Source organism: Herpailurus yagouaroundi, unplaced genomic scaffold (genome assembly GCF_014898765.1).
Source record: "Herpailurus yagouaroundi ecotype Mexico unplaced genomic scaffold, PumYag 77, whole genome shotgun sequence".
NCBI classification, from domain to species: Eukaryota; Metazoa; Chordata; class Mammalia; order Carnivora; family Felidae; genus Herpailurus; species Herpailurus yagouaroundi.
In genome coordinates this window covers 34,034,789-34,052,241 of record NW_024412388.1, presented here as the reverse complement: position 1 = coordinate 34,052,241, position 17,453 = coordinate 34,034,789, and the positions used below count along the sequence as shown (strand labels likewise).

Below are 17,453 nucleotides of genomic sequence, written 5' to 3'. Positions count from 1 at the left end.
CAGCAGTAAAGATCTGTAGATTAATGCAGCACAAGTGGTGTGGACTTCATTTACAAAGACTTGTGTTATACAACAATGTCCTGGAGGTGGAAAAGTGTATTTTTACAGGTCTTGAAATCACGTTGCGGAGAATTTAGTGCACGTGTTGCCCCAGGGAGCATTGCTGCAAGTAATTTAAACAGCACCGATTTATAGACAGCGAGTCACACATGAAATATCCCTGCACAGACACGTTTTGAGTGCGTTGTTGTACGTGGATCTGCTGTTGCAATAGGCATACTTAAAACCATAATGCACATCTTCAAGCCTCAGCTGCTGGGAAGTCCTAGACTAGAAACAATGTTAACGCACATATGCAGCTCTACACCTTGAAAGGTCGAGCCTTGAACCCAAACAAACTAAACTGATGACGAAAGAGCTAAACTAAAGATAATTTTTTTTAAAGCACAGGAATAGCAGCATGGCCAGCCCCACACAAGGCTGATAATTCACTGTTGACAAAGCTGCCTGCCTTGGAAAGGTGGGGATTCCAGCTGTTGGCATGGGGACACATCCAGGAGTGTTGTCATGTTGCCAGGGGGTTCAGGGCAGCCGGGCTTCCTAGTGGAAAGCTGAAGTGGAGATTTTAGTGCCGTTTACATTGAGACTTTTAAACTCTATGTGCCAATTTTAGTTTCCAAACGCCAAGTGTTTGGGCCCTACAATTGCAGCGTTACCGGTAAGAGACCATAGTTGGGCCAGAAAGGAAAGGGAAATGAAATGAACTATCATTTGCCCCTAACAACTGAAAAATGGACTTGTGTTTTTGGAGCTCTGAAGACCCAGTGGGGCAGCCTCATGCTCCACGGTAGGCTGTGGAGCTAAATAGGTCTGCAAGTGGGGCACCTGGGTGGCTCAGTCGGTTGAGCGTCCGGCCTCAGCTCAGGTCATGATCTCGAGGTTCGTGGGTTCAAGCCCCTCATCGGACTCTGTGCTGACAGCTCAGAGCCTGGAGCCTACTTCGGATTCTGTGTCTCCCTCTCACTCTGCCCCTCTCCCACTTGTGCTCTGTCTTTCTCTGCCTCTCAAAAATAAAGAAATGTGATAAAAAATAAATAAAAAAAAAATAGGTCTGCACGTGCTCAGTAGGGTCAGTTATTTCCAGCGATCGTGAAAATCACTGTGTATTTTTCATAGCGGATCTAGATTTGGGGCTGCTGCTTTTGGAGAAGTAGTCTCCCTTGGTCCTTTCGGGCTGCCATAACAAAATACCTCAGATTGGGTGACTTATAAACAACATTTCTTACCGTTTGGGAGCCTAGAAGTTGGAGATCAGGTGCCAGCACTATCAAGGTGAGGGCTGTCTTCCAGGTCACAGTCCCTCGCAGGGCAGGAGGGGACAGGGAGGTCTTGCAGAACTTTTTTTTTTTTTTTTTTAACGTTTAGAGAGAGAGACAGAGACAGTGTGAGCGGGAGTAGGGGCAGAGAGGGAAGGAGACACAGAATCCAAAGCAGGCTCCAAGCTCTGAGCTGTCAGCACAGAGCCTGATGTGGGGCTCGAACTCACGAACCGAGAGATCATGACCTGAACTGACGGGATGCTTAACCGACTGAGCCGCCCAGGCGTCCCCCCCAGACCTTTTTAATAAAGGTATTAATCCCATTCATGAGGGCTCTGCCGCCATGGCCCAATCACCTCCAAAGCCCCACCTCCTAACACCCATTGGGCATGAGGATTTCAACATGAATTTTTGGGGGGGGTGGGGGGAGGGAACGCAAACATTCAGACCATAGACAGCACAGTCCTTCTCCAGGAGCAGGTTAATGAAACCAAGATGGGGACAGGGCAATAGCTTCACAGGAGCCCATGGCTGCATCCACTTGCCTTCCGAGCCCCCTCCCGTGTGCCAGACCCTGTGCCACAGGCTGAGGAGGCAGCCGACCACAAGGGCAAACCTCATGCTTTGAAATGTGTAGCCTCAAAGGCGGCAGAGATCCTCTCATGGCAGAAACCCGAAGACTTGAAGCTTCAGGCCGTTTGTCCGAAGAACGGGAACCAACCCGCTCTTTGGAAAAGGCCCGTGTTTTACTGGGGTTCCTATTAGAGGCTCAGTGTTTGAGTCAGTGACGCATGTAGTGATGTCTGATCCATACTGAGGTTCCTTTGGAATGATGTTTCTCTTGTGGGGAGGCTAGGTTCCAGAGTAACCGCTGCAGAACCGTAGGATCCGATTTGGCCCTGAGAGTGCCCACCCCTGATTGTGCTCCTTTCTTTCCTGCAGGCGCTAATAATTGCCCAGTCTGAGAAAAACGATAAGAGAAGCTGTCTTTTCCATTTTGACCAGAGGGACATAATTAACCTCCCCCTCCCCCCACCGACCACCTCTCCACACACACACACACACACACACACACACACGATGCCCAGCTACCGCCTGGCTACAGCATGTGTGTACTTCTTCAGTGACAGCTGTACTCTTTCATGGCCTCCTGCACCTCCGATACACGAGCTTCAACTTCCTTGTAATAAATGTGTTTGTCATGTTGTATTATAACAGGGAAAGGCATGGGGAGGGGCTGGGTCTTCCTTGGAGGGAATTTCCAGTTTCCATCACCCCACAAAGGGTGGTCCTCTCACAGGAACCCGGCACCAAATCAGCAGCCTGAATCGGAAATGGAGTCACCCCTGGTGGAGACCGGGGGACGCACTGAATGGTGTGAATGTTCATGGAGGTTCTCTCTGGGATCCACGTGGGGTTGAGAAAGAAGTGAAACCAGAAGGGAAGAGGTGAATGCCTGGACTCTGAGGTGTTTCTCTCAGAGAAGAATTTGTTCTCCACGAGTGAGTTACAGGAGCAGCAAGAAATACCTGCTTCAAGGTTGAAGATAGGCGAGGTGGAGGAGTAGACTATGCAGCTTTTCAAATCACGGGACCAATGTGTCCTCCTACTGCGCATGCCTGATTGGCAGCCCCCGCTGCTTGCCGTGTGGATTCTTTAACACCCGATGTGGTCTCCCCGTGCCCACAGGTAGAGCGCTCTGATGTCTCGCAGCAGCATCAGATTGATAGAAATATTCCTGGATGCTTACTCTTGCTTTTTGCCCTTGTCTCTTGTGACACACTAGTCTAGTGGGGTAACAGACGAAGAGGGTTAGGGGGATAGGTGGCTGGGGTCAGAGCCGAGGTCTGAATTTGTTTTGATTATAGCACTTCTGGGGTATGACAGAGTCTATAGTGTGACCGTGTGAGTGGCAAGGAAGTGAGGGCCACAAGACAGAAGGAAGTCCAACAGGGGTATGGAAGGGTCACCTGTAAAGATATGCTCCTTTTTTCCCTCACTGTTCAGAACATACTGTATCTTTTAAAAAAAATTTTTTTTTCAACGTTTATTTATTTTTGGGACAGAGAGAGACAGAGCATGAACGGGGGAGGGGCAGAGAGAGAGGGAGACACAGAATCGGAAACAGGCTCCAGGCTCTGAGCCATCAGCCCAGAGCCTGACGCGGGGCTCGAACTCACGGACCGCGAGATCGTGACCTGGCTGAAGTCGGACGCTTAACCGACTGCGCCACCCAGGCGCCCCAGAACATACTGTATCTTTACATAAAACAGACATATAAAGACTCTTCACTGGGCGTTTCCAACACAGGCCTTCCTGATTTGTGTACCACCTCTGCCTTGACTGTAAGACATCAAGAGTCTTAAACTATTTCAAGATGGAATTGTGTCCTTCCTACACAGCGGTTCAAAGTTCTCTTGGGATGTGATGGGAAGGACAGACCTCCTCCAAAATGATGGGGGTTGAGTTCGCCATGTTGGTCTCCTTGGCCAAGTATGACCAATGAGCGTCCTACTTGACCCCATGGTGCTCAGAGGACTCCAGGCCACGGGGGACCTGCTGTATTTGCTTATTTGGGGCTGGGGACTGCTTTTCTCCAAGTTGGTCCATCTCCCGTCTTCCATTCTCTTCTGTGAATGGAGGGCGGGGGCGGGGCAGGGAAGGGGAGGAAGTGGGGAAAAATAGGGAGCAGTAGACCACGTTGGGTAGTGGGCAGGAGGCTGGGTGGGAGCTTAGTCTTAGGGACAAGGGCTGGCTGGCTGGTCAAGGCCCCACTTAGATTGTACTTCAGATGGTGGTGGTCTTGGGGAAAATATCCTTTTCCCTCAGGTTTAAATCAAGAGACTACCTGACCTTTCACCTTGACCCTGTGAAGAAGTCGGGGATGGGGCTGGTGGCACCTGGCTGGGCTTCCTCAGCCTCAGAACTATGGGAAATGCTGGCACTGCCTATAACCGCAGCCCAAAGGCTCTCGTGACTCTTGTTCTCCCGAGCTGGAGGAGGCAGTGCTTTGTTTGTTTGTTTGTTTGAATGAATTGTACTTCTTAAAACCATGTTAGATTTACAGAAAAATGGAGAGGATAGTACAGAGTTCCCATGTATGCCACACTTAGTTTCTCCCCTACTATTAACATCTTACATTAGTATGATATATTTACCATAAGTAATGAGCCAATATCAACACATTGTTATTAATCGAAGTCCACAGTTTATTTAGATTTAGTTTAGGCCTTTTTTCTGTTCCAGCATTCCATCCACGATACCACATTACATTTAATTACCCTGTCTCCTTAGGCTCTTCTTGGTGTGACTGTTTTTCGGCTTCCTGTTTTTGATGACCTTGATAATTTTGATCAGTGCTGGTCAAACATTTTGCAGGATGTCCCTCTATGGGAATCTGTCTGATGTTTTTCTCCCAAGTTGGCTGGGGTTACAGATTTATCACTGTTGATATTGACTCCGAGCACCTAGCTGAGGTGCTATTTGTCAGGTTGTCCCGTTGAACCATCACTTCTTTTCCCCACTTTCTGCACTGTCGTCTCCGAAGTCACTATATACAGCCCACAGTTAAGGAGGGGGGCCTTCTTCTTCTCCTTCTTCTTGAGACTTCACATAAAGTATTCAGAATTCTTCTGAAAGGGAGATATGTCTCTCTTCCCCTCCACTTCTTTGTCTAGGCAATTATTTATTTATTTATTTATTTATTTAATAGTCTGTCTTTTATTTCCCCCAAGTTGTTCCGTGACTCACTGAAAAAGCAACGGACATTCTGCTCAGAATCCTTTCCTGACCTATCCACCCCTTCCCCCCCCCCCCCCCCCCCCCGAACGCCGTCCTGGCCATCTCTACCACTGTCCCAGTGTGGTCTCAGCCCCTCCACTTGACGGGATCTCCCGCACACTTCATACGCCATCAGATGGACAATACTCCCTTTCCTGTGACCGGAGTTTCTCTCCATTTGTCTGTTTCTTCTGAATGAAGAAAAGCAATAAAGGCAGTTTGATGTCTGATCTTATGTATTTGTTCCTCTTACAACAGTCTCATTTTTGACTGGACTCAGACTTTGAGGTAGAAGCTGTCAGAGAAGACAGCCTCCGTCTCTTGGCAATCTGTCCCTGGCGCTTTTCTTTGGCCTCCTTCATTCTGGCCAAAAGCTTAGCAACTTCTGAGCCTCTTCCTTGTTTTTCTTCGTGCGCTGCTTCTTCAAAGCGATGCGCCGACGAAGTTTGTGTTGGAGGACACGTGTAACAAGACGCTTTGGGTGCTTTGGTTCAAGGTTTCTTAACTTCTTTGTTTAGGGGCTTTCTCACAACATACTGGCGGACATCATCTTCCTTCGAGAGATTGAAAAGCTTGCGGATTCTGCTAGCTCTCTTGGACCCCAGGCGATGAGGCACGGTGGTATCAGTGAGTCCAGGAATATCCTTCTCCCCTTTTTTCACGATGACCAAGTTGAGAACACTGAGATTGGCATCCACGATGCAACCCCGAGCAGATTTGCGCTTTCTTTCTCCAGTCTTCCGTGGTCAGTAGCAGGAATGCCCCTTACTCAGCAGTAGGTGGACACGGCCATGGGTCAAGACACCCTGCTTCATGGGGAAGCCTTGTTTGTCATTGCCACCACTGATTCGGACCATGTAACCCTTCCATTCTTCCCCTACAGCATCAGCAGCAACTTCTGTGGCCATTCGTACCACAAAAGTTACGAAGTTTGCGTTCATGGTCCACTTCAATGAGTTTCTGGCAGCCAGTGGCTGGGAAAGAGATGTTCAGCTTCATTGTGGTCTATGTTTATTTATTTTTGAGAGAGAGCGAGCACAAGCAAGGGAGGGGCAGAGAGAGAGGGAGACAGAAAATCCGAAGCAGGCTCCAGGCTCTGAGCTGTCAGCACAGAGCCCGACGTGGGGCTCGAACTCGCAAAACCTGAGATCATGACCTGAGCCCGAGTCAGACGCTTAACCGACTGAGCCACCCGGGTGCCCCTGGTATCAGCCATTTCTGAGGAGCTGTGCTTTCTTTTACTTGAGAATGACTTTAGAAACCAAAAGCTGGGCACCAAGTATGCTCATTGCTCCTGGGATATTGCTGCTAGACCCTCTCAGCCAACAGAGCAAGGAAATCTGTGTGTTTATACCAACTTGTGCATATACACATATCTATAAGTATTTCTATATTTAACGATTTGTATTTATATTAAGCTAAACGTGGGTTCATAGGATGTCTCCAACTCGAATCCATTACTACATGGGTCGGAGCAGTGCTTTTTGTCTCAGAACCACCCCCTCCCCTGCCAAACCCAACATTCATCCCTATTGCTTGATTTGTTAAAAGCCTATTTTTCAGAAACGAATCACATCTGATAGTGAGAGATTGTCCATAACGAGAACCAAATGCGCTTTATGAGAAAGATAAAAGGTTAACCCACGATTATCAGTGAATTCGCCTCAAGTGTCAGATTTGTAAAAAGCCTACTTGAAAGACTTCTCCTGGTAAGAACAGTCAGGAAAACTCTGAAATGGAAGACCAATGAAGGGTGTTCCAGCCCAATCAGAACACGTGGCAGGTTGTATTTTCCCACACTGGCAGCAGCGGTATCTCCTACCCCACGTGTTTTTCTTACAATGTGACCTTGACATTTGCCCTCCTGGGAGGTGGGGTCATGTTTCCTCTTCTTGGCTTTGGAGGGGATGGAGTCATTGGCAGTAAGACAAACGCAGAGGATGGGATGCTGCCTGGGTCAGAAAGACTAGACAGCTTCTAGTTCCTGGGAGCACTTGCACTGTCACTCTGAGCTGCCATGTAAACCTTCCTGCTTCTCTGAAGCCACCATGCTGTGAGGAAGCCCAAACCAGCTCCTGTAGAGAGTCCGCGTACAGAAACCTTGAAGTCACCTGATGAGAAAGAGATGGCTGGCCAGCCCCTAGCTCCTCCAGCTTCTCTCCTCCAACACTTTCCTACTTGTAGTTACTGTCTGGTAACCTAACTGTCTGATAAACCATCCAGCTGTGACTTTCCTCAATTCCTGACCTACAGAGACTGGGAGATATAATACAACAATTTTATTTGGAATGACCAAGTTTTGGGGTGGTTTACTTCACAGCAATATTTGCCGGGATGGAAAACATATTACATACAAAAGTAAATTAAAATTAGCAATTAAAATAACATGGAACTGGGACACAAACAGACCAATGGAAGAGAAAATCCAGAAATCGACCCAAATACATACAGGAACTTAGCATAGATTAAAAAGTGGTATTTCAAATCAGTGGGAAAAGTTGGCCTTTCTAATAATGGGTGTTGCAACAAATGGTAGCTGTATGTAAAAAAATGAAGTTGGATCTATACATCATATATCAAGACAAACTCCAAATAGTCTAAGATTTAAATGTTAAAAATCAAGCCCACAAAAGAACTAGAAGAAAATGTGGGTGGATTCCCTTCTGACTTTGGATTGGGCAACCTTTCTAACTAAGCCTCAAAATCCACAGACCTTAAAAGAAAAGATTAATCAAATTTACTGTATATAAGAAAAACCTGAAAGGCAAAATAAAAAAAAAAAAAAGGAGGGACAAATGTCAAAAATATTTGTAATTCACATTGCAGATTAGAAATCAAAAACACATAAAATCCGATAGCTAAGTGGGCAAGGACTATAAAAAAAGATAATATGTTAACTCACAATTTCATGATTATGAAAAGTTTATAGAAAATTAAATACAAATGGCCCTTTAAAATATAAAAATGTGCTCAGCCTTACTTGTAAAAAGAATAATTCAAAGTAAAACTCTTCTAAGTACCATTTTCATCCATCAGTTTGGCAAAAACAATCTTGACAAGGCTGTGGGGAAGTAGGTATGCTCACATACAATACACGTTGGAATAGCTCCCACGGAGGGCAATTTGGAAATATCTGTCAAAATCCCAAACACGTTGACTCTCCGACTCCCATTCTTGGGATCTAATCCTTACAGCGCTATATGTAATGGCAGAAGATCGGCAAACACCCAAGTGTCAGTCAGCATGGGACTGGGCCGAAAGATTTTGAGGAAGCCATATGATGGAATATTCTGTGGCTATAAAAATGGTTGAAGAAACTTTAAGTCTATATGAGGCTCTCCACGACACACTAGTGAAAAAAATAAGACACCGAACAGTGTGTGCAATATGTTGGCTTTCGCGTACGAGAGGAGAAAATAAGTGTGCATATTCATAGTGCTTGTATTTGCATAAAGAAACTGGAAGGACATCCCAGAAATTCATAAAAGTAAGTACTTGGGGTGAGCAGAATGAGGTAGTTGGGAGCAGGGGGCTGGGAGCAAGCATCATCACCGTCCGCCTTTTCCATTTTTCTGATCTCCGACCCACATTGCCTATTAGAGAACAAAGTAAAATTCACGTGACATAAAGGAATCCAGCTCTCCATATTTATTTCCTCAATTTGAAAAAAAGGCGAAAAGCATTCTACTATACATGAGACAACTCAGGAGCATGAATGTCTGGTTGTGGTATTAAGTACCACATTAGAGGCAGTGCTCAGCTGTAAACCAACCAAAGCATTCTTTTCTTGACTTTTATTTTAGGAAAGTTAAGGGCCCATTTCCTGCGGTCATCCCAAGGAGTTGGGCCCACCATTGTCCAAGTGACCCTCAAGTTCAAGAGGGACAGAAAAGCCCAACTCTCCAAGGTCCACCACCTCCCTTAACAGGTCATTGAGACAACACGCTGATTTATGCCCCTTCCATGGTCTTTCATGGTGTTCCACGTGGCTTCTTAACCTGCACTAAGGGTTTTAGATTGCATGTAAGTATTCGCAGAAACATCTGACAGGCTCCTTTGAAAATGCCCATGAATTCGACTTCATTTTCTATGTAGACATGTTCCACAGTCTTCTTGCAGAAAAGGTGGTGGGATGGAGACCCATCTGAGTGAGATTGTTATGCAAATTACACACAAAACACTATTCGTGAAATTTTGGGCTGGGTGGGTCGACAGAGGGTAAAGAAGACGAATCCTTCCAAGTTGCCCCTCAAAACTGACATCAAGGCCACTGGAGTAAGTGTCCGATTGGCCTTCTCGTAAGTCGCAGAGACTCCTCCCAAGGAAATCTGCCAGACAAGGGTACATCACCTGGTGTCCATGCAATTACTTCTGAAAATACACAGCGTGAGGGTTCCATCTTTGCTTCTTGGATGTAAGTCAGGCTGTTATCTACAAACTGTGTGAAGTCAGTATGTGAAGTTGAATGCCGCTTTGTTTTCTGCACTGATGTTAAAGGAAATGGGTAGTTTCCACCCTGCCCTCCCCTTCGCATTCCTACGTTCTCCTGAAGCATGCCCTTGTGTATTGGCTCCTAGAATATTTTGAAAAGTATTTAAGATATTTCTTTGTTATGTGCAACCCCAAATGCTGCTGTTTTTATATATTCCATAAGTGCTTTATCTCTCTCTCCTCTTTGTCACAATTGCTTTTTGAAGAACCAAGTAAAATGTTGCCTAAGCAACTTACGAAGTTTTCTTTTGGTTGAAAGAAGCAACATGTTCACCCAATTCCTAAGTCCGTCTTTGCCTGAAATCGACTTAACCAATAAATCAGTCTCCATGTTGATAAGCAAAGAAAAAAAAAAGTCATTCTTTTAAGATTTTTTTTTTTTTAGGTCAGTCGGTGGTAACAATAGTAACTTCACTTAACTTCAGCAGCAACCGAAGCCGTGTTGTCAATTCAAAAACAGGTTTTGCTGTTCTTCCAGGAAATAACTGTATTTGGGAGGAAGTTTGTCAGCAAATGCTTCTGGAATGTCAGGCTGAGGCTGTGTTCCTGGAGTTAGCAAGTGAATGTGTGTGTGTTTTCACTCTGGGCTGAAAAGATGTGCCAGGTGTTTGTGACAAGCTGTGATGAGGACTGTCCATTGTATTCTTTCTCCTGGTTGGAGAAAGAAAGCTTCTGAGAACAAGCCCTTATTTAAAGGAAGCCCCAGTTAATCCAACAAGGCTTTGAATGAAGTCCCTTTCATGCAAACTGCTTGACGAAGGCCATTGGCCCCCACCCCTACCCCGAGAAACCCTATGAGGCCAGAAGCCGGAATCAACACCCCACAGAGGGTTCAGACAGTTCAAAGCTCATGACTTACTTAAAATGTAACAGACGTTTACTGACCTTGGTCAGAATGAAAATGGCCCAGGGGTGCCTGGGTGGCGCAGTCGGTTAAGCGTCCGACTTCAGCCAGGTCACGATCTCGCGGTCCGTGAGTTCGAGCCCCCGCGTCGGGCTCTGGGCTGATGGCTCGGAGCCTGGAGCCTGTTTCCGATTCTGTGTCTCCCTCTCTCTCTGCCCCTCCCCCGTTCATGCTCTGTCTCTCTCTGTCCCAAAAATAAATAAACGTTGAAAAAAAAAAAGAATGAAAATGGCCCAGTAACACAAGCAGCAGCCTTCTGTGGAACACCGACAGACCTCCATCACCATGACTAACAGTTATTAAACATTTACAGGTGCTGGTGAAGGTGCTGACGCCTTCTCAGGGGCTCTCTGCCTTTGCGGTAGGTTTCCTGATTGTTATCTCCATTTTTCCCGTGAGGAAATGGATGCTCCTTCACATTAGCCAGAGAGCTTAACTCTGTACCAGGCCTGCTGGACTGTTCTACTAGAGAGCAGGCAGGTTGAAGTCCCCGGCAGCATTTGCCGGGAGGCTGCTCCCGAGGGCCCGTGTCGCCCCCAAACTCCTAAAAACGATGTAAGAAAAGCCAACCCTTGTGTACCCCGAAAGGACTAGGGGTTTTACTCTGGAAAAATGAATTCAGGGCTGTGCTGGGTTATGATCAAGAGGGGGCCCGACGGAGATGGGCGGGCACGACTTCTCAGGGTGTCTGGCCTTGAGGGTACACAGGACCTGGTTTCACCCTCCTCGCCCTGAAACCCTAGCACCAAGAGCACACAACACAAAAGACTGTTGTCCTTCTGCCTCAAACAATAGCACGCCTCCTTAGATTACAAAGCACGTTTTATGAGAGAAAGCTGCCACCAGGGGCCACAGCCACGCATCCCACAGAATCCACAGCCTGGGCGAGTGATGGGGCTGCTTCCCGCTTGTTCAATCTCATTTCGAATATTGTTTGAGGATAAGAGGTAATGACGCCACAAGGCCATTAGCTCGCATGATTCATTGGTGGTGACATAGGGGTGTCAAGGAAACGTCTGAAGGCAGGGCCCCGACTCCCACCCTTTTCTTGACACACTTTCCCCCCGAAGGCCCATCGGTGCTTTGCCGGCTCCATCCTGAGGAAGGGACGCTGGTACAACAACATGGGGCAACATGGGGCGACACGCCTCCTTTCAGCCTTAAGTGGCACCTGCCACCAGAGGATTTCCACACGGGACTGCCCCAGTACTCCTGGGTGTCTCAGGAGGGCTCCAGCTTTCCTCCCTCCCCCTTTCTTTCCAGAGCCCCATGAGAAAGCAGGACGGTGGGAGAGATGATTGCTCCCCCCTACTGCCTGGGGAGGCAGGGCTGGGAGGGGACAGCAAGATGGGACCACTCTGTACAGCTGGTCTGCCACCTCTCGCCACATGTCATCCCTGGCGGGGGTGTCCCCTGCTGAGTTCTGTCCTCCTGGACCTGGTTATTCCAGGGATAACTGATCACGGGGGGTGGGGGTGGGGGCTGCAGACTGCTACCTCCTTACACTGGGCACGTATGATCTCTAATTATATATCAAATGAGGCAAGATGGGGCTGGCGACTTGGGAAGAAGAAGATGCTGGATTGATGTGGCAACCATCCGAGGTAATTATACTGGAGTTCCAGGGTGGTGTGGTTGGGGCTATAAGAAGCTTGGTAAAGCTCTCCCTCAGGGTTTCGTGGAATACCGTGGCCCTGGACAGGCTTGTCCGCCTTGAGGAAGTGAGGCAACTTTGGAAGGTGCCATCCATCTCCAGTGTTTCCCTGGTCTCAGCTCTGGATCTGGAAAGTTCTGCTGGGATATAGCCTTTGAGCTTACTTGAGTGAAGTGTGACTTCTTGATGATGGCCAGGTCAGAGGATTTGTTCCACCAAGCTTCGCTTTAAGCCCATTCCCCACTTGAGACTTGGGACTACTTCAGGGATGCTCTGAACGCTGGGCCATGTCCAGGAGGTCAGCCTCAGGAAAGGTGGAGGTTGAATGGAGGGTGGTCCTAAGGAGGTGCTGACTCCACCTCCAGGGGCTTGCAAGAAGAAGGGGTCCTCTACCTATTTAAAGGGGCCATCTGTTCACAATAGAACAGGTTCCTGCATACAGAGGACGAAGGGTTAACACCAATTCTTAACCTGGAAAGGCCCGGTGAGCCCCCCAGGAATTCCAGCTATTCATCCACCTGACAAGTTTTTGTTTTCTTTTCTTTTTTTAAGTCGGCTTCTCAAGGCTGGGCTCAAACCCTGAGATCAAGACGTGAGCTGAGATCAAGAGTCAGATGCTTAGCACACGGAGCCATCCTGGTGCCCTCTGCCAAGCTTTTATGGAACACCTACTACATGCAGACCTGTAAGCACATTTGTGACTGCGAGCACTTTCCTGCTCTCATCAGCTTCTTGAAGAGGGACCGCAACTACCCCAAGGCGAAGACCCCTGGGTCTGCCCCAGGGAGGGGCTGGGTCAGATACACAAGGGAGTGGGTTCAGGTGGGGAGCAGGACACCTTATTCTTTGCTTGCTCAGCATCTGTTCCCTGTTCTATTAGCAGCACCCTCAGTTCCCTTTGGGAGATACAATCAAATCTTTGAAATGATGGTTGTCTGTCACTACAAATGACCCCTTGATGGTAAGTTGCACTCACAGGAACAGAGGGATCTAGTTGGGGTATAACTGGAAAGGTGCTGGACTTGGAGCCCGAAGACCTGGGTTCGAAGCCTGTCTCTTCCATTTACTAATAGAGCTATTAGCATGTTATTATAGACCTCTGCCTAGCAGGTTGAGTTAACATGCTTCAGGGAACAGTGAAACCACCAGTGGTCTGTGCCCACCCCCCCCACCCCGAGGATCACTCCATGGTTCACATCCTAGGGTGTATCTGTATTAAGACCCGCATCCGCTGGGCAGCCCTCACTTCCATGTGCCACATGCTGGTCGCATCTTATTTTTTCAACCCACTCTCTCTGGCACAGCAGCAATTGCTCCTAAAATCCATCTGTCCTCCCACTTTTCCAGGGCTCCTCACACCTCCCGTGCCTGGTCCTCACTTCCCTCTTTACCCTGCCCGGATTGCACGGGCCATCATGGCAACCACTCCCTTGCCTACGGCTCGGCTCCCTTGCCCCTCTCTGACTTTATCAGTTTTGCCAGGCAAATCCCCAATCCTGGCCAGACCAATTCTCTGTCCTGAGCCCCAGGATGACGAATTAACACCTTCTCAAACCCCAGAACCAGCACCGCCACCCGCGCTCTTCACTCTGAGCTGATGACATTGCTTCCTGTTTCTCTGGAAAAACAGAAGCCATCAGAAGGAAACTCCCTAAGGCTCCCATCATTTCACCAGTACACTTCACTTCGTCACAGAGACTCTCCCTGCTCCTGTCCAACCCCAACCCTCCACCTGTACACTTGACCCCACACCCTTTGATGCCTTAAGGACTCTCACTCCCATTGTCCCTTCTCTCTGTGTCATCAATTTCCTCTCTCTCCTGGATTATTCCTATCAGCATACACATATGGTCTAAAAGCCCCTAGCCTTAAAAAAAAAAGTCCTCCCTGGATCCCACACCTTTCTCCAGAGTCTGCCCCACTTCTCTGCTCCTTTTATAGCAAGATTCCTTGAAGGAGTTGTCTTGTCTTCGTCTGCTCCCACACTCATGCATCGCTCAAACATCACACGTCATGCCCAGCTGGGCATTTGTCCCCACCATGCTGTGAAATTGCTCTTGTCAAGGTGGCCAGTGACTGCCACATGACCAATTTCAAAGTCAGCTCTCAGTCCATAGATTAACTGGCCTATCATCAGCATCTGCCGTAGCCAACCAAGCTCCTGCCCTTGAAATGCTTTCTTCTCCGGTTTCCCAGGACCGCCCCCCCCCGCCCCCCATGTCTGCCTCCTACCATGCTGGCCACTCCTATCCTCCTTCCTTGCTTCTGCTCCCCTCTTTGACCTCTGTTCCCTGCATGCTCCAAGGCTCAGCCCTTGGCCCTCTTCTCTTTCCACACTTCCCTTTGGGGATCTCATCTAGACGACTGACTTTAAAAATCATCCACATTTTGCTGGCTCTGAAATATGTATGTCCAGACCTTACCTTCCTGCTGAGTTCAGGATAGTTTGTGGTACCGCCTACCTAGGACACGACCTGGATGTGTCATGGGCGTCTCACAACAAACACGTCCACCACTGAGGTCCTGACCGCCCTCCCAAACCTGCTCCTTCCAGAGTCTCCTCATTTCAGTCGATGACAACTCCATCCTCCTACTAGTTGCTCAGGTCAAAACTTTGGAGCGATTCCTCATTCCCTTTTTTTTTTTTTTACCCCTCAAACCTCACATCCAGTCAGAAGAATCATGTCAACTTCAGAATATGTCTAGAGTCTGAGCACTTCTCATTTCTTTTATTTAAAAAATTATTTTAATGTTTGTGTGTGTGTGTGGGTGTGTGGGTGTGTGTGTGAGAGAGAGAGAGAGAGAGAGAGAGCGAGAGAGAATGAATGGGGGAGAGGCAGAGAGAGAAGAGGGAGACACAGAACCCGAAGCAGGCTCCAGGCTCTGAGCTGTCAATACAGAGCAGGAGGCAGGGCTCAAACCCATGAACCGCGAGACCATCACCTGAGCTGAAGTCAGACGCTTGACCGACTGAGCCACCCAGGAGACCCTCCCCGCTTCTACCGGCTACTCTGATGCCACATTGCCTCTCTCCTGCTTGATAGAAATAACCTCCCAGCCGGTCTCCCTGCTGCTACCCTGCCCTCCTCTAGTCCCTCCTTCACGTAGAGTGAAAGAAGTCAGCCACTCTCACCCAGAGAGGGAAGGATGGGGCCCCGCGTGAGCTGGCCCCACACGCCCCTCAGGCAGCTCCTTCTGTCCCTCCCCACTGACTGCACTCCCTCCAGCTGGCCTCTGTTCTGTTGCTTGAATAAGCCAGCCAGGCTCCCACCTCTTGGGCTTTGTTCTGGCTCTTCCCTCTTTCTGGAACGCTCTTCCCCCAGATATTGGCATGATTGCCATCTCACTCTTCGATCTCAGCTCGAACATTCCCTCTTCAGTGAGTCCCCTCTTTTCCTGACTGTCTACTGTGCAGTAGCAGTCACCTCTACAGCTCCCTATCACATGAAGCTATTTGACTTGTTTTGTTTTAATGTTTATTTATTTTTGAGACAGAGAGAGAGAGACAGAGTGCGAGCAGGGGAGGGGCTGAGAAAGAGGGAGACCCAGAATCTGAAACAGGCTCCAGGCTCTGAGCTGTGGGCACAGAGACTGACACCGGGCTCGAACCCACAAACTGTGAGATCATGACCTGAGCCGAAGTCGGATGCTTAACTGACTGAGCCACTCAGGTGCCCCTAAGCTATTTTACTTTTCACAGCACTCACCACTATCTGAATTAATTTATTTCTTTATGTGGGTATTGTCTGTCTTCCCAACCAGAATGAAAGCTGTATGGTGGTGGGAACTTCGTCCTCAGTGCTAGCACTGAGCCTACCACATGGTTGCCAGGGATGCCATGGAAGGTTGTAAAGGTTGTTCACTGCATCAGAGCTCCCGGCTGGGGAGCGGGCGCTGACATCTGGCCTGTTCTCTGCTCTCCATGCACTGGGGGCATCCAGCAAGTTGCCTTCTGCTATTTTGCAACGTGTGCTGTATGGGCTGGTTGTGGCTCTGTGATGGGTGTTCAATAAATATTCACTGACTACATGACTGATGGATGTGCAGACGCTGTCTCCTTCTGTAGGGCTTCACGCAAATTACCTTCTCAGAGCCTTATTTTCATCATCTGTTAAAGGGATAATTAACATCTAACTCATAGCACAGCTATGAGGTTTAAATGAAATAGTTTGTTAAAAATCTGGCACAAGTGGGATTTGTGGGAATACCCAGAACAGGCAACTCCACAGAGACAGAAAACAGATTAGTGGCTGCTGCAGGCTGGTGGGATGGGAGAATGAGGAGTGACTACTTAATGGGGTGCCGTTCTGGTGTGATGAGAGTGTTTTACAACTAGATAGCTGTGCTTCCGCAACATTCTGAATGTACTAAATGCCACTGAAGTGTGCCCTGAAAATGACTAAAATGGTGAATGCTTTTCATGGGAATTGGGTTATGTTACACGAATACCTCAATTTAAAAAAGAACCAAGGGCGGGGCGCCCGGGTGGCTCAGTCAGTCGAGGGACCGACTTCGGCTCAGGTCATGATCTCACAGTTTGCGAGTTTGAGGCCCGAGTTGGGACTCTGTGCTGACAGCTCAGAGCCTGGAGCCTGTTTCAGATTCTGTGTCTCCCTCTCTCTCTGCTCCTCCCCTGCTGGTGCTCTGTCGATCTCTCTCTCTCAAAAATAAACATTAAAAAAAATTTAAATAAATAAATAAAAAAGAACCAGCAGTGGGACTGGTCGGTCGGTCCCAGGTGGGGACTGGTAGGTGTTCAATGATTATCTTTTGGATCCTAGGATTTCTTGGATTCAAAATCAAAGCGAGAGCCCAAACCTTCCTTGGCCCCTCACTGTCCCATCCGGGGTAATAATCACTTTCCTCTCATTCATTCACTTCAGAAGCATTACTGCCCTTTTAGACATTGGGGATGTGGAGAGGAACAGGACAGACACAGACCGACCCCGTGTTACTGGTTCCTAGGGAGGTTGGGGGCACGGTGGGTCCTAGGAAAAGAGAACAGTTCGGACTGGAGCTGGGTAGGGAACAGACAAGACGGGAGAGTTCGGAAGGGGCCAAGGGCAGTAGGACTTCAACTCCGTGCTAAGATATTCAAGGTCCTGCATGAACTGACCTTCACCTTCCAGGCTCCGTTCTACCATGCTGCACTTGCAAACCCCTGACTGTAGCCCTTGCTCTGGCTGTGCCCTGTGGGTCCCTGTGAATTCTTGTGCCTGCATGGTTTAACTCGTCCTCATAACACTTTCTCCTTTAAATATTTACTGAGAACTGCCCTGTGCCAGGTGCAGGGAACCCAGAGATG

The 17,453-nt window shown here is 48.3% G+C and overlaps 1 long non-coding RNA gene and 1 pseudogene across 1 annotated transcript; one reads left to right on the top strand and one right to left on the bottom strand.

Moving 5' to 3' along the window:
- Nucleotides 1-6,098, bottom strand: part of LOC121026983 (40S ribosomal protein S6-like) — a 21,098-nt pseudogene extending 15,000 nt beyond the window's left edge.
- A 6,606-nt stretch (nucleotides 6,099-12,704) lies between these two features.
- Nucleotides 12,705-16,180, top strand: LOC121018326 (uncharacterized). The gene is made up of 3 exons (XR_005785134.1): nucleotides 12,705-12,833; nucleotides 13,032-13,109; nucleotides 15,911-16,180. It is a non-coding gene; the product is annotated as an uncharacterized LOC121018326 (long non-coding RNA).
- Nucleotides 16,181-17,453: the final 1,273 nt, after the last annotated feature.